The following is a 24,991-nucleotide window of genomic DNA, read 5'->3' on the forward strand; positions in this document are numbered from 1 at the left end:
TTTCCCCATTTCTCTTCTAATTCTTTTCAAAGATCCTTTGTGAAATCTTCCAAGAAAGCCTTGTGAAATGGGGACAAGTACATATCTCCCTTTGGGGCTTCATCTGGAGTCTATTTGCCTTTAGGAACCTGAGGGTTTGAGGTCTATTCTCTCTCTCCATAAAAGTTGTCTATGGTCAGAGTTCTTTTTGCTTTGTTATATTTTTAAGTTTTGAGATCTGCTCTTAAGGTAACAATTGCTTTAGTTTGTCCTGAGGTCAGTGTTTCTGACTGACTTCTATTGCTGCATAATCCCAGCCATGTCCCAAATTTTTCCAGAGCTCTGTTGCTTACAATTTGCCTTTTGTATTTTCCTTGGAGGTGATTTTACAGCAAATCTGTTAAACCACCTGCTTGCAATCAGGACAGAGTAGCTTAAGAGTCTTACAAAAGATTCCCCAGTATTTGGACACTGTAATTCTCTGGCTCCCTGCCCCTAGCTCCTTGTCCTAGGCTCCCTATGCTGCAGTTTGACCTTAGCAGACTGTCCCCTGCTCAGTTAAAACAGACCTGTTATGAAGTTCTTCCAAAGTATCTTCTTTTGGAAATGTATTGTACTCCAAATATTTGTGGGTTCTGTCACTCCAGGACCAGTTCAGTGGCTTACTCTACTGTTGATTTGGGAGAAGGTCACGGAAAGCCATGTCTACTCTATACTACCTTGGCTCTATCCCTTATATTATTTTCAAAATCCATTTTGAGCTCTTCCATGGCCTAAGCCCAATTTTTATTTTTCTTAGAGGCTTTGAATGTAAGAGCTTTGACTTTGTTATTATCTTTTGAATGTGTGTTTTGATTTTCCTTGTCACCATATTAACGTTCAGTGATCATAAATCTTTTCTGTTGTCTGCTCATTTTCCTAGCTTATCCTTTGGCTTTAACTCTTTCTTTAAGTAGAGCTTTGTTTCCAGTGTAGAGGGTGCATTGTTCCAAGCTTCAGGAGTTTTATGCAGCTCTTTTCAGAGATCCTTCTGCAAACCTGGCCACAAGCACTGTTTTCTGTCCTGGAGATATTTGAAGTGTCCCTGTCCCACTGCAGCTGTATGATCTAGTATGCTAAAGCAACAGAGTCCTACAGTTCTGATGCTGGGGGTGGGGAAGGGACTGTACTGGAATAACCTGTGTGAAACTGTTAGGGGCCTTGTTGAAGGCTTAGCTTGAGAAAATGAGAAAATACCAAGCTGGGTTAGTCAGGGTCAATGATCATAGTCTTAGTTTGATGGAAAACAGGCCCTGAATACATGCACAATGAGATGTATAAGTAAGAACACCAGTTCTGCTTGTACCCCTTTTTATTCAGTGCTGTTATCCATCAACCTAATAAGCTGACCCTGCACTAACTCAGCTTAGTATTTTCTCAATTTTTCAGGAAAACTTCAATAAGGCCCCTAATATGAAACTACATACTGGACTCTCATCCTGGTACCACAGACCAACTCTGCTAACCTTCAAATCCTCCCTGGTGTTTCTAGACAGAGAATACTGAAACTATCTAGTACTGATGCAGATTCAGAAGTTCTGCCATGCTGACAGTGGGATTTGGATTGGGGCCAGGCTTGAACTGGGGTCTAAAGCTGGATCTAGTGCCAGAGACTGGGCTGGGACTGTGCTGTGATGGCTTGTGCTGGGATTATGCACTGGACACCCACCATGGTTCCACAGACATTTCCTGCTGATCTTCTAAGTCCTCTCTGTGATGAAAAGTCTGGATGCTACCAGTACTGCTGCTGATTCAGAGGTCATGCTGGGTTTGGAGCTGGGTCAAGGTCTAGGTCCGGGGCAGGGGCTGTACTTGCATGGTCTGAACCAGGATTGCATGCTGGACTCCCACACTGTTGTCACACACCTTCTTTACTAAGTTTCCTTCAACTAGAAAACATTATTCTCCATCTTTTGCGGTGTTCTGATGTTCTAAAATTTGTTTAGAGACATTATTAAAGTAATCTGGGTGGTTTGGGGGAGAGGTTGGGCAAATTCCCGCCTTTATTCTGACATCTTGGTTCTGCCCTCCATCCCATATTCTTTTCCATAGTCAGTCTTTGAAAAGAAAATGTATTGCAAGTTTCTCTGATAAAGACTTATTTCTGCAGCAAAAAAAGGCTTATTTCTTAAATATATAGAGAACTGAGTTTAAATATAGAAATAAGTTGCATTTCTCAATGGATAAATGGTCAAAAAATATGAACAGGTAAATGTAAGATGAAGTAATCAAGCTCTTTATAGTCATAAGAAAAATGTCCAAATTTGCTATTGATTAGAGAAATGCAAATTAAAACCAATTCTGAATTACCATCCCACACTTATCAGATTAGTTAATATGACAGAAAAGGAAAATGACAAATTTTGGAAAGTATGTAGGAAAACTGATACACTAATGCACTGTTGCTGAAGTTGTATACTGATTGGCCATTCTGTAGAACTATCTGGAAATATACTCCAAAGGCTATAAAGCTATATATCCTTTGACCAATTAATACCATTATTAGGTTTATATCACAAATAACAAATAAAAGTATATACCAAAAAAATTTACAGCACTCTGTAGTTGGTGGCAGAAAATTAGACATTGAGGCAATGTCCATCAGTTGGGGAGTAGCTGAGCAATATTTTACATATGATTGTGATAGAATAATGTTATGCTATAACAAAGGACAAAACAGGATGCTCTCAGATAAATCTAGATAGGCTTACAAAAACTTTTTCAAAGTGAAACAAGCAGAACTAGGGGGACATTATACATTGTAACAATATTATTTTATTATCAGTTGTGAATGACTTAGCTATTCTCAGCAATGCAATGATTCAAGATACTTCTGGAATAATGCTGTCTATATCCAAAGGAAAAAACTGAAGGAGTATTAATGGAGGTCAAAGCAAGTGTTTTTCTTTATTTTTCCTAGAGGGGTTTGTCTGTTTTCTTTCTCCACATGACTAACATGAAAATATGTTTTGCATGACTACACATGTATAACCCACTCAAATTGCTTGACTTCTCAAAGAGGGGGAAGGAAGAAAGAGGAATGAAGAATATCTGAAACTCAAAAAATATTTTCAAAAGACTTTTTAAATTTCTTTTTATATATACTTGGGAGAAAACAAATAAATTTTTCTGGAAGGTTCCTACATTACACAGTGTGATCATGTCCACTAATGCATTGTTGAGAGTACACAGGAAATTTCTGGTAATTGCATGACTGTGACTGAGTTGAACAAACTCTCCTGAAACCATACCCCCTCTCTAAGATTTATAAAATCAAGGTGATAATTCTTATTACTCCTTTGCACTTTTCTTTTACTTTCTATAGTTTAAAACATAGACAAGTAAATTACAGAGAAGTCTTGATCATGGGTGGAGCTAAATCTACATAATCCTAATGACAGTAACTTCATGTGGCTATTTTAAAACAGATAGGAGTTACATCTTCTTACAAAATGCCTTAGAAGGCTAATCTTTATAATTAATCTTTCCAAGGCACTGAGGTCTTTTTTACAGAAGAACAAGGCAGAAGTAGACATTTGCATGACTACTTAGTCTGTGTGTGTGTCTATTTGTATTTGCATATGCGTATAGCTGTGGAGTGTGGGGAATGTTACATGGATAACCACATTTCAAAGTTCCTATATTCAACTTTTCAGGAATTTAAATTCATGATAGATAAAATGATTTCCTGATGTAGTGTGCTTCTTGCAGAAAAAAGATGTTTTCCAATGTATAGTATTTATTACATAGCTCTTTTTTTTTTTGAAGTCTGAACTGAAAATTCATCATTTTCTATTGAATTCTTGAGCTGTATACATGGATTTTTTTTTTGTATTTTTGCATTTAAGTCCAAAATGAATTTAAAAAAAAAAAAAAAAAAAAAAAAAAAGATGTTGTTTTCTTTTTTTACATTGTTCCTGACCAGTATTCTAGTTGTAGAACAATCAATTCATTATTAATACAGAGGGTAATTCTTAAGGATCAAGTCATATTTGATTTCTGGGAAGAAAACCAAATGACAAGGTGAAACTACAAGTATGAGAGGGTATCTGTAGGAACCTGTGGGAAAGCCAGTGATCTTCCTGAATGTAATAAGATGGCCCTAGTAAAATAATCAATTTCCATTGCTTCCTGATTGGATTTGATGATCTATTTGATGGCCATTATATCTATTATTAGGATTATGTAAAATCCATAATATCTTCTGCATTTTCTTTGGGCAAAATGAAGGTTGGTTTCTCTAAACAGATTTCTGTCTTTAGTGCCCATATTATTCTGAGATCAACATATTCACATTTTTAAGAAAGCTATATAAATCAGCCATAAGTGATATTTTAATATTTTCAAGGAACCACTTCAGTCATGGGCAATAAGACAAAAAAGGTATTGATTTTGTTGTTATTAACCTCCTGAAGATCAGAAATTTTTAGTACTGAGTCCTGGGTACTTAAAGCCCCTATGTCAGGTGATAGATAGACAGATGGACACAGAGACATAGATGTAGATATGTTCACGTCATACTTAAATCTTCTCATAGAATAATTTTTCTAATTATAGAGAATTTTAGGTTCTGCTAAGTATTTTCCTCATAATATTAACCCTTTTTATTACCTCTCTTTTATAGGTGAAGAAAGTGAAGTCCCAGAGAATGGAAGAGCTTCTACAGATTTCTGCTGCCTCATTATTGAAAAATCAGCTTCTTTAGATATTTAGAGGGAAGTGACACCTTCTTATAAAGGAAATACCAAAACGTTCAGATAGGCACCTTTCTTTTTTCTGTGTGGCTAAGACAATTTCTGAAAATCTTTGGAAAATAAGATATTTAAATCATCATCTTCCAATTTTTTATTTTTATACAGATGCTGATGTTTATCAGCATATCCCAAGATGTTACTTTAGGATCATACAAGTGATGTGTGAGGAAAGTCATAATTTTTATTTTATAAATCTGTCAGCCCCTTGGGTTTGGTTATAAATGATATTTAAACAAAAAAAAAGTTCTCTTTAGCACCATTTTTAATAAGACCAGTCATCTTATCGACATTGTAGACCTTCAGCATTCAAATGGTTATAAACTTTCATTAAATGATACCCAAACAAATTATTCAAGACAGTCTTCTGGTTGTGGGAGAGGTAAACAGAACTGTAGTAATTTAATTCAGGCCCACATTACCTTTTGCTTGAACTTTTATAAGAGCCTCTCAAGATGGTCTTCCTGTCTTCATTTCTCCCTTTAATCCATCTCCCACAATCTGACAGAATAACCTTCATAACCATGTTGTTTCCTTGCTGAAACAGCATCATTGGCCCTATATTGTTCATTACCTAGTGAAAGCCTGGAGTGGGAAATTAATCCAGGGGTTCTGACTCCAAATTTGGTATTCTAAAAATTTCTTAGTCAAAATTTCAACAATCTATCTCCCACCTTTCAAGCTTTATTTCATATTTTTCATCTTAATGTACAGTGTTCTAGGTATATTCCAGAATTCTCTGTTCTCACTATGAACTCTCACTAAGAATAGGCTTCAAATGTTCTCAAGTCCAGTTTGAGTCTTTTGGGAGTGAAGCCAAGATGGTGGAGTGAAGTCAGGAAGCTGCTCAAGTCCTCTCAGTCTCCCTCCAAAACTATATGAAACCAAGCCTCTGAACAGTAATATGACAGAATATAACAACTCTGTTGCTCAAAATAGATTGGAAGAACTTCAAAAATGATCAGTCTCACAGGAGTGAAAGGGTTATTCAGCACAGCTCAGACAGAGTATGGGAAAGAGAGTAAGGGAGTTTAATCACAGCACATGAGCAACTCAGTCATGGATCAGTAGCAGAACAAATTAGTAAGGTTGTCCCTAGACCCAGCTCAGAAAATAAATTCTTGCAAACTGGCCTGGAAAAAAATCAGATAAAACTACCCCCTGCAAAGACAAGAAGCTTTTGTGCTCAAAGTCAAGGCTGAGAGCTGCATAAGAAGCTTGAGACATAACCCCCTTTATTTCGGGAGCAGAGCAACAACAAAAAAGTTTAAAAAAAAAAAAAAAAAAGAGGAAACACCAAAAGAAGAGAAAAGAAAACGAGTAAGAAACAGAAAAAAGTCTTGTCTATAGAAACCTACTATGGTGACAAGGAAGTCCAAAACAACAACTCAGATGAGGACAAAATGTCCACAGAGGATGACTGAAAGAGTGATATGAATTGGTCTCAAGACCAATTAGGTTTCTTGCAAGTGGTCATAAAAGACTTTACAAGGCAAATAAAAGAGATATAATAAAAAATGAGAAAATAAAAGAAAAGTAAGCAAGAGAATTAACAGCTTGGAAAAGGAATACAATTTTCTAAAAATAAAATTGGTCATTTGGAACTATGCTCAAAAGGTTATCAAACTATCCATACCCTTTGATACAGCAGTGTTGATACTGGGTTTGTATCTCAAAGAGATCTTAAAAAAAGGGAAAGGGACCTGTATGTGCAAGAATGTTTGTGGCTGCCCTCTTTGTGGTGGCCAGAAACTGGAAACTATGTGGATGGCCATCAATTGGAGATTGGCTGAATAAATTGTGATATATGAATATTATGGAATATTATTGTTCTGTAAGAAATGACCAACAAGATGATTTCAGAAAGGCCTGGAGAGATTTATATAAACTGATGCTGAGTGAAATGAGCAGGACCACGAGATCATTATATACTTCAACAACAATGCTATATGATGATCAATTCTGATAGATGTGGCCATTTTCACCAATGAGATGAACTAAATCAGTTTCAATAGAGCAGTAATGAACAGAACACCCAGCAAAAGAACTCTAGGAGATGATTATGAACCGCTACATAAAATTTCCAATCCCTCTAAATCTGTCTGCCTGCATTTTGGATTTCCTTCACAGGCTAATTGTACACTATTTCAAAGTCTGATTCTTTTTGTACAGCAAAACAACTGTTTGGTGATCTATACATATATTGTATTTAATTTATACTCTAACATATTTAACATGTATTCATCAACCTGCCATCTGGTGGGGAAGGAAAAATTAGAACAAAAGATTTGGCAATTGTCAATGTTGTAAAATTATCCATGCATATATCTGGAAAATAAAAACTATTAAAAATAATAAAATAAAATAAAATTGGTCAATCCAAAAAATTCACTGAGTAAAACATCTTCAAAAGTAGAATTAATCAAATGGAAAAAGAGATACAAAAATTAACTGAAGAAAATCATACATTACAAATTATAATGGAGCAAACGAAATGACTCAGAAAAAGAATCAGACAAAGAAAAAAGAATGAAAAATTGGAAGAAAACGTAAAATATCTCATTGGGAAAAGAGCTGACATATAAAATACATACAAAAGAAACAATTTAAAAATTATTGGTATATCTGAAGGCCATGACCACAAGAGAGAGAGAAAGAAAGAGATAGATAGATAGAGAGAGAGAGAGAGAGAGAGAGAGAGAGAGAGAGAGAGAGAGAGAGAGAGAGAGACTAGAAAGCACCCTTTTGGACATCATCAAGAAAACTGCCTCAATATTCTAGGAATAGAGGGGTAAATAATCATTAGAAGAATGCACCAATCACTTTTAGAAAGAGATTGCACAAGGAAAACTCCAAGGAACATACCTGCAAAACTCAATAACAAGGGTCTCAAGGCAAAAAATGTTTCAAGCTTCCAGACAAAAAACAATTTAAACATCAAGGAATAATAGTCAGGATTACCCAGGATGTGGCAGCTTGTACAATAAAGTATAATAGGGCTTGGAATACTATGTTATGGAAGGCAAATGACCTGGGGTTACACCTAAAAATTAACTACCCAGTGAGACTGAGCATCATCTTTTAGGAGAGGTGATAGATCTTCAATGAAGTAAGACATTTTCAATCAGTTTTATTGGGGAATTAAAAAAAAAAAAAAACAGAACTAAACAGAAAATTTATAAAAAGTTATCAAGAAAAGCATAGAAAGCTAAACAGAAGAAAATATATAGTATTTAAAGGTTAAACTGTTTACAACCCTAGATGGGAAAATGATATCTATAACTCTTGACAACTGTATGTGTTACTGGGACAGAGGGGAGCATCATATGAATAGAGGGTGTGGTTGTGAAGGGACTCTGATGTGATGATATAAAAAAAAGACAATAAGAAGTGGAAAAAAGGAAGAAGAGGAAAGGGGAGGTATAATGGGACAAATTATATCATATGAAGAGGCACAAAATATTTCTTAAAATGGAAAGAATAAAGTAGGGGGATGAGCATTGTCTGAAGCTTGATCTCATCAATTTTGGCTCTAAGAAGAAATAACTTAATCATTCAGTTAGGTTAGAGAAAGAAGAAAAAGGAAAGAAAAGGGAGGGGTACATGGAGGGTAGAAACACTAAGAAAAAAGATAAGAGAAGTAAGGAGGGTGATAAAAGGTAAGGTAATGGGTGGAGTGGGTAAAAAAAAACACTAAGAGAAGGAGAAGGGATTATAGGACATAAGGTAGTGGGATAAGAAAAAAATACTATTGAGGACAGGGTGGAAAGAGAAAGCTAAAGTATATACATTGGAGAAAATAAGATGGAAGGAAATGCAGAGGTGGTAATCATAATTGTGAATGGGAATGGGACAAACTATACCATAAAATGGAATAGCAGAGTGGATTAAAAACAGAAGTTTACAATATGTTTTTAGGAAGAAACAAATTTGACACAGAGAGATATATACAGAGTAAAGGTAAAAGGCTAAAACATAATTTATTATGTTTCAGCTGAAGTTAAAAAAAAAAAAAAGCTGGTGTAGCAAATCTGATCTCAGATAAACAAAAAGTAAAAAGAGATCTTATTAAAGAGAGAAGCAAGGAAAGTACAACTTGATAAACTGACCATAAACAATGAAGTAGTAACTATATTAAACAGTATATACCCCAAGTGGTAGAGCTTGCAAAAAAGAAAATATTAAACCTGTTATAGGAAGAAATAGACAGCAAAACTATATTAGTGGTGAACCTCATTCTTCTCTTCTCAGAATCAGATATATCTAACCACAAAATGAAAACAAAGAAACCAGGGAGGTTAATAGGATGCTGGAAAACTGGTTTGATAAGACTCTAGAAAAAACTGAAAAAGTACAGAAAGGAATATACATTTTTTTTTTCTTGGCAGTACATGGCATCTACATAAAAATTGAATTATTAGGCTTTAAAAATCTCATAATCAAATGCAGAAAGGCAGAAAGAATAAATGCTTCCTTTTCAGACCACTAAATATAATTTATTTAATTATATTTAATTATAGTATATAATTATATTTAATAAAGAGTCAGGGAAAGATAGACTATAAACAAATTGGAAATTAAACTATGTAATTCTTGAAAATTAATGCTCAACAACATATCCAAGAAACAATTCATAATTTCACCCAAGAGATTGACAATAATGTGACAACACACCAAAACCTGTGGGACACAGCCAAAGAAGTTCTTAGGGGATATTTTGAATCTCAAAAAATCTACATGAATAAAATAGAAAAAGAGGATATCAATAAATTGGACATGAAACTAAAAAAAGCTAGAAAAAAAGCAAATTTATAAAGCCCAATTAAATACCAAATTAGAAATTCTGAAACTCAAATAAGAGATTAATGAAATTGAAACTAAGAAAACTATTCAATTAATTAATAAAACTAAGAGTTGGTTTTATGGAAAAGCCAACAAAATAGATAAGCTTTTGGTTAATTTGATTAGAAAAAGGAAAGAAAAAAAAATCAAATCACCAGCATCAAAAATAAAAGGAATGAATTTACCACTAATGAAAAAGAAATGAAAGCAATAATAAGGAGCTATTTTGTCCAATCGTATGGCAGCAAATTTGATAAGCTAACTGAAATGGATGAATATTTACAAGAATATAAATTACTCAGAATGATAGAAAAATAAATATATTGTATAAATAGTCCCATTTCAGAAAAAATAGATTAAATAAACCATCAATGAATTCCCCAAGAAAAAAATCTTCTGAGTCAAATGGATCTGCAAGTGAATTCTGCCAAACATTTAAAGAACACAATTCTAAAACAATGCAAACTGTTTGGAAAAACAGTTCAAGAGGAGTACTGCCGAATTCTTCTATAATACAAATATGGTACTGATAACTACACCAAGAAAAGTAAAAAAAATATATATATATATATGTGTGTGTGTGTGTGTGTGTGTGTGTGTGTGTGTGTGTTTGTGTGTGTGTGTGTGTGTGTGTATTACAGACCAATCTGCCTAATGAATATTAATTTAGAAATTTTAAGTAAAATATTAGCAAAAATAGAGCAGCATTCAAGCAGAATAATGCAGTATGACCAAGTGGGATTTATATCAAGAATGCCAGGCTTCTTCAATATCAGGAAAATCACAAGCAAAAGCAGTTGATATCATCAATAATAAAACTAACAGAAATCATATGATGATCTCAATATATGCAGAAAAAGCTTTTGATGAAATTCAGTTCCCACTCTTATTAAAAACACTAGAGAACAGAGGGATAAAATAAGCTTTCCTTAAAATAATAAGTAGTATCTATATAAAACTAATAGCAAGCATCATTTCTAATGGAAAGACTCTGCATTCCCAATAAGATCAGGGGTGAAATAAAGGTGCCCATTATCACCACTATTACTCAGTATTGTACTAGAAATGTTAGCTTAAGGGGCACATAAGTGGCGCAGGGGATAGAGCACCAGCCTGACATCAGTAGGACCTGAGTTCCAATTTGACCTCACACACTTTACACTTCCTAGCTGTGTGACCTGGGAAAGTCACTTAATCCCAATTGCCTCAGAAGAAAGCAAGCAAGCAAGCAAGAAAAGAAATGTTAGCTACAGAAATAAAACAGGAAAAAAGAAATTAAAGGAATTAGAATAGGCAATGAAGACATAAAGCTATCACTTTTTGCAGATGATATGATGATATACTTAGAGAATCCTAATCATGCAAAAACCTACTTGAAACAATTCACACCTTTACCATATTTGCAAGATATAAAATAAACCCACACTAATGATTAGCATTTCAATATATTACTAGCAAAGCCCAGCAGCAAGAGATAGAGACATTCCATTTAAAATAACTATAAAAAAATAAAACATTTGAGTGTCTAGTTATAAAGACAAATCCAGGAACTATATGAAAACAATTACAAAACCCTTCTCACACAAATACAGTCAGATCTAAATAATTGGAAAAATATCAATTGCTCATGTGTAGGCTAAACTAATATTAAAAAAATGACAATTCTGCCTAAAGTGGTCTATTTAGTCTATTTGTTCAGTGTCATACCAACCAAAGTGCCAAAATAGTATTTTATAGAAAAAGAAAAAAAAATAACTAAATTCATTTGGAAGAACAAAAGGTTAAGAATATCAAGGAAATTAATAAAAAATACAAAGGATGGTGGTTTAACAGGACTAGACATAAAACTTATAAAGCAGCAGTCATCAAAATCATTTGGTACTAGTTAAGAAACAGAGTGGTAGACCAATGAAATAGATTAGATACAAACAACATAATAATCAATACCTATAGTAATGTAGTATTTCATAAATCTCCAACTTCAACTTCTAAGATAAGAACTCATTATTTGACAAAAATTGCTGGGAAAACTGGAAAAGAACATGTCAGAAACTCAGCATAGACCTACATCTCATAACCCAAAACAAAATAAGCTAAAAATCAGTACATGACTTGGGCATAAATAGTGATACTATAAGCAAATTAGGACAACAAGGGATAATTTACCTATCAGATTTTTTGGAGAAGGGAGGAATTTATGACCAAAGAACTAGAGATATTATGAAAAACAAAGTGGACAACTCTGATTACATTAAATTTAAAAAATTTTGCAAAAACAAAACGAACAGAAACAAGATTAAAAGGGAAGTAAAAAGCTGTGAAAAAAAATTTACAGCCAATGTTTCTGATAAAGTTCTTATTTCTAAACTATATAAAGCACTCTGTCAATTTTATAAGAATACAAATCACTCCCCAATTGAAAAAAAAAATGATCAAAGGGTATAAACAGATAATTTTTAGGTAATGAAATTAAAGCCATTTCTAGTCATAAGAAAAAAATGCTTTAAATCACTCTTGATTAGAGAAATGCAAATTAAAGCAATTCTGAGTACTACCTCACACTTCTCATATTGGCTAAGATAACAGCAAAAAGTTTTGATAAAAATTGAATGTAATGTGGGAAAACTGGGAAACTAATGCATTGTTGATGGAATTGTGAAATGATCCAACCATTCCAGAGAGTAATCTGGAACTATTTCCAAAAGGCTATCAAATTGTGCATACTCTTTGGCACAGCAATACCATTACTGGATATGTATCCCAAGGAAATCATAAAGGAGGGAAGAGGACCCACATGGGCAAAAATGTTTGTAACAGCTCTTTTTATGATAGCAAGGAATTTGACAAGGAATAGATGCCCATCAGTTGGAGAACAGCTGAACAAGTTATATAATATCAAGGTAATGGAATGGTATTATTCTATAAAAATGATAAACAATCTGATTTTAGAAGGACCTGGAAAGATTTATACAAACTGACAGTGAGCAAAATAAACAGAGCCAGAAATACATTGTACACAAAAACAGCAAGAATGGGTGACGATCAACTATGAAAGACTTGGTTCTTCTCAGTGGTTCAGTAATCTAGCACAATCCCATAGATAGAAACTAACTGGATAGAAAGTGTTATCTGCATCCAGAAAAAGAATTATGGCGATTAAATGTAAATCAATATATTCAATTTTCAATTATTTTTATATTTTGTTTTTCTCTCCCATGGCTTTCCCCTTTTTTTTCTGATTTTTCTCCCCAATATGATTCAGAAAGCAATGTGTATTTAAAATAAACATTTTACAGAATCCAGTTGTTCAGTGTATGAGCATTTATTACCTACAAACTGGCAAATAAAATAAAGAGTTAATGTATTGTTTTGTTGATTTATAAATGTAAGAAATCATTGCAGAAAATGTTAATAAAGTAGAATGAAGTTTAAAATGCTGTGCTTTATGGAAAGTCAGTTTTTAAATACTTATTAGCATGTCCCTGCAAATCTATGCTTAACTTTCAATCTAGTATGCTTCCTTCTCCTATCTACCTGATAATATATTCTTCTTTCTTCTAGACAAAACTCCATAGATCTCAACTCCCCAGATACTTTTCAGATAAATACATAACCATGCTCCCCTTATCTTATATAGCTGCTTATTTAAAGTTTCAGCATATTTAAAAGACAGATATGTATCTGAAAAATAATTAGAGGAATTATTTATATCCTTTCACAAACTCCAAATGGAGAGAGAAGTGTCATGCTTCACCATAGAGGCAGTTGCACAATTGTTAGTTTAAAAGATCTGCATGAAATGGCCAACAATTGCCATCTATCTGAGGAATTTAAAAGTTTCCCTACAAGTCTCAAGTTTTTTCTTTTTCCTACATTTATTTTCTTTTTTGATCCTGAGTCAGCAATCATATATAACAAAGGACAGCTTATGTAGCACATAGACATCAGACTCACTTCCTATTCTCAAAATCAGATGCCCTAAGACATAGTTGAAATTATTTAGTTTCATAGAGCCACTATTTTCCTTTTTAGTAACATGTAGAATTCATAAAGTCATGCTGCTGGGTCTCTGCTTGAAAGAAATAAAAATGCCAATATTTAAAATAATGCAATAAGAAAATTTTATAATTATGCATAAAACAGAGAGACTTTACTTGGCAATGATATTTTTTCTTGATTCATCTCATTCCTGAATTTTTCTATTATTAAATATCACAATACCCAAGAATCTAAAGTACTAAACATATGTATAGATGAATAGATATAAAGATAGATACATATTGATAAATAGATGATTTAGATAGGTAGATGAATAGATAAATATATACATGTATGTAGATGATATATCATATATATACATACTATATATGTACAAATGCACACATATATATTTATACATGTTTATGTAAATAAACTCTCTAAAATGTATACTCTTTCTTGTATAGTTTATATATGTGTATTTATATATGTGTGTATTTGTATATATACACATATGTAGATGTATGTGTATGTAGAGATAGTTACATACATCTGTACATGCATGCCCGAAAGAATATTCATTTTAAAGTCAGAAGTTATGGGTTCAAATTCTACTTGCACCACTGACTACCAATATGACCTTGGGTAAGTCACTTAAATTTTTGATGATTTATTTTTCTTAACAGCAAAATAAAGTAGACCCAGATACTTTTCAAAGTCCCTGTCATTTCTATAGCTACGATTTTTTTATATATATGCAAAAAATTATATAATTATGTTACTGGTTATTATACTGTCCAAAGTGTTGTCTCCTTACAAGCAAAAAGTATTCTAGGGAATATGAAGATGTAATCTTGTACATTTACACATTTGCTCTTAGCATAATTCTTTCTGATCTATTCCAAGAAATATTATACACAGACATGTATTAGATAACATGGAAATGTAGCCTCCATTTATATTATTTCTGATATATCTATGCTATGTCTATTTTAATATCTGAAATCTAATTATAAGAGGAGGGAAATATTAGAACTTACTTTCATGCTGAAAATAAGTTTATTTCCATTTGGTCCAAGAGACCCTGTTCAAAGGATTTTATGGGTCTAAATTTGATGAAAATAATAATAATAGTAATAGTCACTGGACACTTCAAAATTTCCAGTTATATTAGCAGCTCTTTTGATTCTCTATAAGACGTTTCATTCTCTAATACCTTTCAATCAGAAAAAGTCTGCCACATGTTATGTTAGTAGATCCAATATAAAGAAAAGTTTCTAATAAGTGAATAACCTGGAAAGTTTTGTACTATCTACATGGACAGGAAATTCTGAAGGATAAGAGGGAACAGATATATAAGGGAGACTGATATGGAACTCCAGTTATTCTTATTAAGGAAATGAAAGTACAGTAGAAAAAGAAAAAGAAATCACTATGTGAGTTGTGACAATAACAAAGAAATGATTACTAGGCATACAGAGATTTGCTTTTAGAGCTAAGATTGAAGATGAAATCAGCTTCCCATATACCTGTACTTAAAAGATAAATGTAGTGAGGATGATATAAAGATAAACATGCTTTTTTTGTCTTTTGATTTTTTTTTCTGGTACTGATAGCACTTTCATTCCAAAAATTCTTAAAATTGCCTATTGCATAGGACAGAATTGCAAATGAAGGGGAGTTATGTAAAAATTTTCATTATAAGAAAATTTCTGTCAAAGTTGAGTAAAAATAGATTCCACAACAGAGGGAAAAGAAGTCAAAGTGTCTGTCATTGTGTATTTTTTTTTTTTTTTCTATTGAACTGGGCTTCAGTCAGCTAGATTCTCATAGAATCTAATGTCAGGTATTTCTACTGTTGTGCAGAAGAAAGGGAGTTAAAATTGTTTACTATTGATTCAACATTCCTATCATTAATTTAAAAGATGTATCATATTTCAGGAGAGAGAAAATTAGCATAACATCAAAAGTTGTCAATGGTATGCATGATTCATGCTTTAGTAGGAATCACTAATTGAGTAATTTCAGGTTATCATTGTTTTACTATTATTAAAATGCCTCTGTGAATATAAAAACAAAGGCTTTTTTTTTCTACCATCAACTCCCTCTGGATACATATCTTAAAAGATGTTTTCTGGATTTAAGGGAATGAAAATTTTAAAAATGTATTTAGCATAATGTCAAATCATTTTTGAAAATGAAAGATTCATCAGAGCAGATAGGCAACATGGCATAATATATAAATGGAATAACTCTGTTTTTTGTATGAATTAAATGAATAACTCTGATCAAGTCACTTCATCTCTCCATATAAGGTAATTCTTTAAGTCTAAAAGAGGCTAATGTGCATTGTCCAAGGGGGTTTCCACATCAGAAGTTCCCTATGCCAATTAATAAAGGAATAGATCTAATTTCCCATTGTGCATCACCCCTCAAAAAATCACAAAAATTTATATGAGCCCATTGTGATATGTCCAGATAAAATTAAGGAGAGTCAAATTAACTATCCATACCAATATCATTTTTGTACAAATCTATTCCAAGAAGATGAAAACTTTCCAGAATTATTATTTTAGGATCTGTCATAAATGTACTTTGACATCTACACTTCTTTGAGCATGAATTTTCAAACATCCATATGGTTATAGGCAGAATTTTCAGCCATTCTTTGTTAAGGATCACATGTAAGTATTCAGTGGAAACCAAGAACAATTAATTGAACAATTCCCTTCATTTTTATTCTTCTTTTATAAGTAAAATATGTATAAATGAAGACAAACATTAAACAGTTTATATGAATGGAAAATATGTTCATATTCACTTTAATATTGAATAAAATAATGTTATATAAATAAGAAATGTTTTTATTGGTTCAATAACTTTTTAGCACCTATGCTCAATGCAGTTTTAGATGTAAAAAAGATACGAAATTCTATGACTTTTGGAAAATCATTTACCTTAGAATAACAATATTTATGATCTGTAAAATCATCGTATAAGAGACAGTTTGCCCAACTACAAAATAATTATATAGAAGACAAAGGAAATAATGTGAAAAAATTACAACTTTTTTTCCAACTAACTCTAATGATGATAACTACAATGCCTTATTATGTTGTGCAAGATATGATTGGCTCCCACTGAAGATGAGTTTACACTCAACAGAAAGAGAAGAGGCATGTATACAAATTCCTAAGCAAAGTAGTATAACTCAGATTTCTTCTGCCACTAGCTCATTCATCCATGTCTCACATGAAGAAGGGTACCCTTCTCTTTGAGAAAACAAATAATCCCATTCTGTCTCATCTACTCTTGAAGACTGTTCACTCTATCATCCCCATTTTGTATATAGTCTTCAATTTCTCCTTTTATATTGTCTGCTTCTCTATATTTACAATAAACATACCCAACTTTTCCCAATCATGATAAAAAAATATTACTTGATCCATTAATACCGGATAGCTATTATCCTAAATTTCTGTTCCACTCTTTGGCTAAACTTCTGGAAAAGACTTTCTTCAATCTCTACGTTCATTTCCTTTCCATCTATTCTCTTCTTAATTCTCTGTTCTGCCATCATAAAACTGAAACTGCTCCCTCCAAATTTACCAATGATCACTTTACTGCAAAATTGAATGACTTTTTTTCAATCTTCATTTTTTCTTAACCTCTCTAAAGCCTTTGACCCCTTTCTTGAAGTTCTTTTCTCTAACTTATTGCAACAGTGCTCTCTGTATGGTTTTCTCTTTATCTAACCACTCCTCAAATGTCTTTGCTGGATTTTCATTTAGGTATAGCCCATTAACATCAATTGTTCTCTAAAGTTCTATCTTCGTTCTCTGTCTCTAATCTTGCTGGAACTCTGTCTTCCCAGAAATCAGCTGGAGTCAGGATAATCAAAAGTCTTTATTCTTGGTCTTTTGTGGTTGTGGTCAGGGAATTAGATCTAGCAATCTCCACACCACCTTCCTCTCTCTCCACCACCAGGAGAATGCCTCAATTTCCTCCTCCTACTCTACCCACACATTTCACTTCCTCTCCTTTGTCCAGACTCCTGATCCAGCCAGCACCGAATAGTTGGGGAGGGTCATCCTTCAAACATGTTAATAGAGAATTGTCCAATTGGCAATTAGTCTCATGTGCTCCATTATCCAAGTACATTTGCTCAGTTCTAGCCCTTTACATAACCTCTTTATATTCTTTTACTTGGTGATCTTATCATCTCCAAGGGATTCAATTACCATCTCTATACATATGGTACTCAGATCTATTTACCTCTAGGTCTTTATTTACTCCAGTATCATATTTCATATTATCTATTCAATATCTTAAATTAGATTTTCCATAGATATCTACATATCCAAAACTGAATTATTTTTTTCCCATTATGATCTCTTCCTTTTCTTGTTTCTTTATGTCTGTGAAAGGAACCATCAAGTTACTCAGATCTGTCACTTAGTTGTCATTTTTAATCCATCATATTCTCATACTTCACCTGGATTAAGTTATGATTACCCTTCATACCATCTCTCCTGTATGGCTCTTCTCTTCTTTCAATGACACTATCTTAGTGTTAGTACAAATCACCTCATAACTGGACAATGAAAGGAGCCTTCTGATTTATATTTCTGCCTAAATCTCTCCCCATTTCAGTCTATCTTCCACTAAGCTGGCAAATTGATCTTCCTAAATAGAAGTCTGACACAGATGCCTCTTCTTTAAATAAAGTCCAGTGGCTCTGGCCTACAGAACCAAAAATAAAATCTTCTATTTATCTTTTAAATCCTTTCATGACTGGGCTTGGCTTTCACCTTATTGTCTAGGCTTCTTGAACCTTATTCCCTTCCTTGCATTTGAGAGCAGTGATACTTGCTTCCTTCGTTTTCCTTAAATATAAAATTCTATAACTTTATTTGGAGAATTTCACCTAGTTTTACCTCATGCATGGGGCACTCTCCATCCTTAACTCCACACTCTGTTTTCTATAATTTGCTCTGTTTTCTATAATTTGCTTCAATTCTTGACCTAAAGTCCCATCTTCTGCAAGAACTTTTCTCATACATCAGTTTTAATGCCTTCTCTCTGAGATTATCATCTATAAATACCATTTTTACAGCAGTTTTCATGTTACCTCAATCATCAGACTGAGTTTCTTAAGAGCAAGAACTGCTTCTTGCCTTTATTTGTACCCTCAGTACTTAGCACATTGCCTGACTCTTAACAAGTTCTTAAAAAGTTACTGACTTGTCTTAAATTGATAAATATAAATAATAGAAATAGAAATAAGTATGACTAATAGAAACTATTTCTTTTAATAAGAAACTAAGTCACATAAGTCCCATAGATGGTAAGAAGAGAAAGAAAGGAATAGTTACTTCCATTTGAAATAATCAAGAAACACATCTGATATGACATTTGAAATAAAACTTAAAGTGAAATTTTGAATAAAGATGAAAAGGACTCTCCATTAGACAAAATAGTATGAGGAGGGAATTTATAATATGCATTCTGGATATGGAATGGTCTATGGTAGTTAGGGCAATGGGGTTCATGTTGGAAAATGGGACCAAGGGTTCAAAAGTTGATGGAAAGAATCAAATACTTTGAAGGACTTAAAAAGATATTTGGGTTGTAGTCAGTAAGAAACAGGGAATCACCTTAGCTTTTTGAGCAGAGAAGAGACATACTCAAAGAATTAGAATCTATTTAAAGACCTATCCAATGGTAGCTTGAAGGGGGAAAGTCTGAAGGTAGAAATTTTGGTTATGTCCCTATTGGGAACAGTATTTATACCCTATTTAGATTATTTGAGTCTACTAGTTTTACTGGCAATGTGTAAATCCAAGCAGTCATTAATTGTATTTCATTAAAATCTGGTGATGGTAGAAAATAACTTATCAGTAGTTTTTGAAAATCACACTAGGAGTTGTTGCCTGACAAAGGAAACTATCCTATTATCATCTGTAAAATTAGATTTTATGCATCCTTTTGCATCTGTTATAGATTAAGCTTGGCCTGACTTTTTCTCTACTCTCATTGAAATATCAGATAATTTCCTACATTTTATTGTCTCAACAGAGGAGACTGTGCAAATTGCCATAGCAATATAAGCCTTGAAACAACTTTAAGTTCATTCATCCATCAGAGCCATCACATGGATTATACCCAAGAGGGGTGGGAGAAGTCTTTGATACTGGATTTTTCACTAGAAATTCTGTACCATATATTTTCTCCATGTTTGTGTAATAAATAGAGTTTGAATTTCCTAGGTTTGCCATATTTCTTTGAGGTAGCAATCAATATGCAAACTGCACATGCAAGTAGAAAGCTTAGAAGACATGTTTTTTAATGTACAAAGGCAATTTAATTTCTAATATTGCAAATATTAAACATTATAAATCATATAGTTAAGAATTCTAGAGGAAGTAGTCTCAATAATTTTTAAGTCTAAAAGGATCCTGAAATTAGGAAAATTTACAAATAGATATAGATATCACATAATGGAATAAACAATAAACAAGCAATATAGAGAAATATAGAGAAGGATTTAAGAAAAATATAATAAAAATGAATTTTCAAAATCTGTAGTCCCAAAGATGAGCATAAATCGTGAGTGAGTGAGAAAGGAAAACAATGGAAATTTTTTGAGAAATAAGGAATCAGTGAATATAGCAGGAAAAGGACATCTTTAGCCCTCTTGTAATCCTCAGAGGCACAAATATTTCATTGTACCAAGGAAAAAGTTATTATTATCACATTCTGGGCCACTAGGATCATTTCTTTAACTACTTAATCTTTTCATGGAAGTCTCCCAATTAAAGAATGAGCATGTCTTTCCATTTGAATTTACATAACCTTATAAGGATAAAATCAAGTGGTTTGACTCTTATGAAACAAATAATTAGCTTCATGTAACTCAAGTTGTGCTCTGATGACTTAGAAAAATTCAATTTCACATTTGATAAAGTATTGCTTATCTCCTCATTTTGTTTCATTTCTCCTTAAAGTTCATATTACCCTTTTCCCTTTACAAGGGATCATCATGCTCATTCTAAATTTAAATGTTTTAAGGGTATTAATATGATAAGTTTAATGGTACCATTATTAGTGTATTTCTCTAAAAAGAATTAGTACCCAATACAGGACGTATGATCAAAAATAATAAAGTTATTTGTTCAAATATTTTTGTAGCAAAATCACATTGCATTTTCACTTCCACAAGCTAGTGAGAATATTGGAATCTGAGAACTACAATAAAACACAGAGATTGATCTGGAGCAGATTTCGAATTTGTGCTGGGTTTCAGGAAAAGTAAGGAAATTCTCTCTGTGAAATAAATAACCTTAATCTTGATGACAATGAAGAATGATAGAATGTGAAGCCAAAAATAGTATTACAGCAGATTCTTAATCTCAAAGCATAATTCTAGCATAATTTGAACTATATTCTAGAATAAATTGAACTATATATCCAGAAGTTTAAAATTCCTTTTGATGTGTATGCTAAAGAGAATGTCTAAGAATCATGGCTATCATGATACATGGGAATAGAAGATAACCTAACAGTACTCATATGATAGATAAGTATATGTAGAGTAATATGCAGATTGCTACCTTTGTTCCTTTGAAATCAAAAATCCAGGTGGACAAAAATAGAGGAATTGGGAAATCTATGTAATGGTCCATAGTCATCTCCCAGAGTTCTTTCTCTGGGTGTAGCTGGTTCAATTCATTACTGCTCTATTGTAATTGATTTGGTTCATCTCATTGTTGAAGATAGCCACATACATCAGAATTGATCATCATATAGTATTGTTGTTGAAGTATATAATGATGTCTTGGTCCTGCTCATTTCACTAAGCATCAGTTAATGTAAGTCTCTTTCTGAAATCATCCTGTTGGTCATTTCTTACAGAACAATAATATCCCATAATATTCTTATACCACAATTTATTCAGCCATTCTCCAATTGATGGGCATCCACTCAGTTTCCAGTTTCTGGCCACTACCAAGAGGGCTGCCACAAACATTCTTGCACATACAGGTCCCTTTCCTTCTTTAAGATCTCTTCGGAATATAAGCCCAGTAGTAACACTGCTGATCAAAGAGTATTCACATTTTGATAACTTTTTGAGCATAGTAGAGAAAAAAAAAAAAGTTGTTTTTTTTTTTTTTTTTAAAAGAATACTTCTCTGGGAAGGAGTAGGAGAATGATACAGTGAGAAATATACTTAAAATATTAAGATATCTATAAAGTCAAAGTTTTAAAAGATGAGAAGGGTTTGAAGAAGGATAAAGAATTTATTTTATTTAGTTGAAGAAAAGAATTGAGTTAGCAGCCTCCACAAATGAGGAGTAACTAATACTCTTTTACTATATAGAAAGAAGTAATTAAATTCATAGTTTCTTTCTTTATCCATTTTATTTCTCTTATTTTTCTCATCAAGTGTGCAATTTCCAAAAAAATAATTTCCAGTTCTAATCTCTTTTCTGAACAATATTATCAACCAACTAGTGAATGCATCTACTGAAGTATTCTGTGGCCCTCAAACTCAACATTTCTAAAACAGAACTCATGCTATTTCCTGAAAATTAATTGTTATTCCATTTTTTTCAGTTTCTTTTGAGAGTGTCTATAATGTTTATAACCATAGAATAATCCATGATTCTCCATATTCCAGTTAGTTGTAGTCTTTTATACTCTTTCTACATGACACCTCTCACCTATGGAGAGGTTCCCTTTTCTGCATGCCAAAATTATTTCAACCCTTTTTATCTAGACAAGGATTGAAGCCTGGACTACCATAATAGCCTCCTAAACAGCTTCACTGATTCAAATATCTCTCCAATTTATCCTCCAAACACTTAACAAAAGAGCATTACTACAACAATTCAGATATACTGAGATACTGAGAAGTAAACTAATAAAACCTTACTTTAGAAATACATAGAAAATAAATATCAATAGATTTTTCTTACAAAAGCCTAACCAAACCTGCATGTTAAAGAGTAAAATTTTATTAATATTTTTGTCATCATAGAACATAAAATTTTCTCTCTGTTCTCTCTTCCAGAAAGTAGAATTGCATTTTTAAAGATGATTTACATTCTTCCTTGAACATTTATTGATTATATGTCTTTGAGCTTCCATTTTCTCATTTGTAAATATAGATAACGATTCTTTTATTATCTACCACACAAGATTATTGTGAAAATAAAATAAAATAATACATTTAAAAATGATCAATTTTACAGCATTGACAATTGCCAAACCTTTTGATCTAATTTTTCCTCTCCTTCCCCCCACTCCCTCCCCCAGATGGCAGGTTGACTGATACATGTTACATATGTTAAAGTATAAATTAAATACAATATATGTATACATGTCCAAACAGTTATTTTGCTGTACAAAAAGAATTGGACTTTGAAATAGTGTACAATTGGGGCTGGGGCGACTGAGCAGGCTCTATGGCTGCTGCGGCAGCAGCGACGGTCAGAAACTGAGCCGTTCCCCCAGCGACCGGCCGCTTCTTTGAGGCCTCCTATCGCCCCTTTGATCCGCAGGCGTTGGGGCTGAGTCCTAAGCAGGCGCCTGACAAACTTCTCGGACATGAAAGGATGAGGATGCAAGGTCCCCCAGGAGATACTGCTCACACTCCTGGCGGGACTGAAGCAGCTGGAGGAGCGGCCTCCAAGTCCTGGACCTAGGCCTCGGCTTTGGGGATAGCTCCTCAGAGGAGCCCGGGCTGCATGCTGAGCCCTTCCTGCAGTTGGCGGGCGCCACCTCCGCCTCCCCCATTCTCGGCATAGGGATGGGCTCGTGGGTGATCCCGTGGAGGCATGGCGGGCTGTAGCTGGTGCAGATCATGACCTTCTTTTACCTCCTGGTGGACGACCCCTACATGATGGCACGGATCGCCTGCGCCAATGTGCTGAGTGATCTTTATTCATGGGCATTACTGAATGTGATAACATGCTGATGCTCTTCAGTGTCAGCCAAAAGATGAATCAGGACGAACAAGAGAAAATCATACCTCTTATGATCAAAGGCTTCAGGGACACCTCTGAGGAAGGGGGCACGTCAGTGACGGTAGGGCAGACTGTGATAAGCCCTTGGATCATCATTGGAGGGGTCGCCGCTGTGGTCTACCAGCCTAATGAGATCATCATGCCAGGCAGCACCATCCCTGGGGATGTGCTGGTGCTGACTCAAGTGGCCGTCAATGCCCACCAGTGGCTGGACAACCCAGAGCGGTGGAACAAAATCCGACTGGTGGTAATCAGGGAAAATGTCGAATTAGCTTACCAAGAAGCCATGTTCAGTATGGCCACGCTGAGTAGAACTACGGCTGAGTTAATGCACATTTACAATGCTTACTCTGCCACAGATGTCACCGGCTTTGGAATCCTGGGACATGCCCAGAACCTTGCAAAGCAGCAAAGAAGCCAAGTATCCTTTGTGATTCATAATCTTCCAATCATCACCAAGATGGCCGCTATTAGCAAGGCCAGTGGGCGGTTTGGCCGTCTGCAGGGAACATCTTCGGAAACCTCTGGGGGCTTACTGATCTGTCTGCCCCGGAAGCACGCGGCTCGCTTCTGTGCCGAGCTCAGGTCCCCTAAGTATGGCGAGGGCCACCAGGCCTGGATTATCAGCATTGTGGAGAAAGGGAACCAGACAGCGCTCATCATCGACAAGCCCGGGATTATTGAAGTTGTACCACGGGGAGTTACCCATCCCAACAATTCCCATTCTAGCCTCGAGTCTAGTTCATGAGATGGCAAAGCAGCTTTCATCTGGACCTTAAACACTTTTGGACACAATCATGGATCGTTTTAAAGGACTACTTACTATTTTGAGGAAGGAGAAATTTCCAAAGAAACTTGTTTGAATGGTAAAGTTACCCTATTAGGGTGACTCTGATCAATGAACCAGTTAAGGAAAACAGCTGCTTTTGTGCTTGTTTCAATGTCATAAATTATATTTTAAATGTTTTCTACTCTCTTGATGGGTTTGCATTCTCTTCTATAGGAGAGAAGCAGTGTAACTTTATTTCTCCTTCCAGCAGCAAGATGAAGCTGTTAACAATTTGAGGATTTTTTCTTAAACTTGTGATTAGAGAGATTGCTTGGTTGATTATATTCATACACAGGAAATTATAGATTATTTATTGAAGGTGAAGGATGCATTGAAAAGAACTTAGATCACAAACAAATAAGCCTACAACAAAAACTTTCAAACCTGTAATTATAGGATGGTATTATCTGGAATTATTTATTGGACTTTTTTTTTTTTTTCTTGAAGTGTTGGCTCTTCCAGACCCTGGCCAAGAAGTGAGCAGCTTGTCCAGAGATTGGGCAGTAATGACTTGAAGCCATTCTGCTAGCCCAGCCTTTTATTTA

The 24,991-nt window shown here is 33.9% G+C and overlaps 1 protein-coding gene and 1 pseudogene across 2 annotated transcripts in view; one reads left to right on the forward strand and one right to left on the reverse strand.

The window, feature by feature from the left end:
* Positions 1-24,991, reverse strand: part of TINAG (tubulointerstitial nephritis antigen) — a 190,027-nt gene that overhangs the window by 43,835 nt on the left and 121,201 nt on the right. The window lies entirely within an intron of this gene.
* On the forward strand, positions 23,057-24,365 carry LOC141566287 (selenide, water dikinase 2-like; annotated as a pseudogene).

This window comes from Sminthopsis crassicaudata, chromosome 4 (genome assembly GCF_048593235.1).
Source record: "Sminthopsis crassicaudata isolate SCR6 chromosome 4, ASM4859323v1, whole genome shotgun sequence".
Lineage (NCBI taxonomy): Eukaryota > Metazoa > Chordata > Mammalia > Dasyuromorphia > Dasyuridae > Sminthopsis > Sminthopsis crassicaudata.